The sequence below is a fragment of the Halichoerus grypus genome, chromosome 4, assembly GCF_964656455.1.
Source record: "Halichoerus grypus chromosome 4, mHalGry1.hap1.1, whole genome shotgun sequence".
Lineage (NCBI taxonomy): Eukaryota > Metazoa > Chordata > Mammalia > Carnivora > Phocidae > Halichoerus > Halichoerus grypus.
The window spans coordinates 193417751-193420005 of NC_135715.1; positions in this window are offsets into that span (position 1 = coordinate 193417751).

Genomic DNA, 2255 nt, shown 5'->3' on the forward strand with positions numbered 1-2255 from the left:
AGCCACTGGGAAGGGCAGTTTCCCAAGCACGCTTGTCTGTCGGAGCGCGTGGATGAGGACTGGCCGCTGGAGGGGGGTGGGTGAGGGACAGAACCCCACACAGCCTCCCCGAATGTGAAGGGAGGCCGTGCAAACACACTCACCCTGTGCTACTGAGGGAAAATCCAGGTTTTAGAACCACACCCTAATTTTGTATCCTTAGGGATACTATTTTGAACTGAGGATTTTTGAACTATACACAGTGATGTGGATGTTAAATATTATTTTTACTTGCTTTTCTAGCTTTCCAAGTATACTTCAGTGACCAGGTTTTACTCTTGTGCTGGGACAAATGCCTTGGCTGTAGCTGCTGGCTGTGACTTGGAAATCTCAGAACAATGAGGATTATTTCAAAACAACATATTCATGAGTAAAGTAGGCCTCCAGATCTCAGGAGCACGGCTGGGGAGGCTCCCTGGGCCTGCTGGTGCCTGCTCCCTGCCCCACGGGGGCTGCAGGGGGGGGGCCCAGCCAGCCCTGGGGAGCTGACCCCCCCACCCCGACAGCGGCAGCCTCGGGGAGATCACCCGGGTCAAGGTCTTCTGTACCCCCACAGACAGCAAATCTTCACTTTCTAAGATTGAATTTAAGTTTTGGAAACATTCAAACCCAGTTTGGTGAAGCCTGATGCTTTTGGGGGTTTCCTAACAGGCCACCCTCCTCTGCCTCCCATCCAGCTTCCCAGATGCTCCAGCCAGCTTTGTCTCTCTGGACACAGACTCGGTGGGGGCACCAGGCTCCAGATCAAATGGTCGCTTTGCCCTGTGCCCACTGGACGAGCTCAGACCCCTTGGCCCTGTGTTCGGATCCTGCCAGTGGGGTTCCATGGGGGACAACGTTCCCCCCCATAACATGACCCAGATGCAGAGCTTTAAGAATGCCCCCTCCTGCTGACCCAGCAACTCTGCTTCCAGACATCAGCACTAAGAAAATGGACACGATTTCGCTCAATAGGGGAACAGGTGCAAACACCTCAAATACCCAGTGATAGTAGCAATTAAATCGAACTGCAGCTGATAACACATTGTATGACTTAGGAAAGAGCTCACCAGCCACAGAGCAAGTGGGAAAACTTCTACCCTGCTCCTCTCAAAAGCCCACCTCCCCTCCCTTCCTCCCTCATCCCCGTTCCCTCTCTCCTTCCCTCTCCCCGCCCCCCCCCACCGCCGTGGTTGGATAGAAATGTATCAAACATTTATAAGCGTTGCCTGTGAGCCACATTATGAATCTTTTATGCAAATTCTTTATTTTTTCTATACTTTCCAGACTTTAACAATGCCTATGTAGTCTTACTTTTAGACCAGGACCCCCCCCTCGGGGTGGGGGGCAGTAGATCGGCTCCCAAAGTGTCCCCACGCACCAGGCTCCCCTGCACTCCGCAAGCAGGTTCTAATGCAGCCACACAAGGGGAGCTCACAACCACAAGCGCCGAGCACACGCCTCTCCCGTGGCCACCATAGGCCACGCACTGAACAGCTTAACTTACACGCATTTATGTGATGGTTCTGGAGGCAAAAGTCTGACATGGGTCTCACTGGCGAAAATCAAGGCGTTGTCCTTCCTTCGGGAGGTTTCCTTGCTTTTTCCAGCTTCTAGAAGCCGCCTGCATCCCTTGACTCCTGCCCCCGCTCCCCACCCCATTCCCCCCCCCGCCCCGCCCCGGCAAAGCCAGCGTCTCTCTGACCCTGCTTCCCCCAGACCCTGTTATGTATCTCCTCTCTGAGCAGACCCTCTTTCCTCCCTGTTATTACAGGGACCCTCGTGACGATACTGGGCCCACCTAGACAATGCAGGTGACCGCCCCGCCTCAAGATCTTCACTCTAATCCCACCTGCAAAGTCACTTTTGCCACGTGAGCTAGCAACGCACAGGGATTAGGCCAAAGACATCTTTGGGACTTGTTACTCAGCTAGCACACCAAGCGTGGAAGATGCACACACACTCAGACACACAAACACACACAGACCACACACACTGAGGCCCACATACTCAGACACACACACACTCAGACTACATATGTATGCGGAGACACACACTGGGGAAAATGTCCCCAAAATTGAAGAGAAATGTGGGTTTTCAGGTTAGAAGGGGTAATGAAGTCTTGACCTAACACATTGTAGTAAATTTTGGAATCGTAAAGATAAAGACAGTCTTAAAAACTGAGAGGGTCGAATGGCGTCACTCTTAAAGATATGTTGAGTCCTACCCCCGTACCT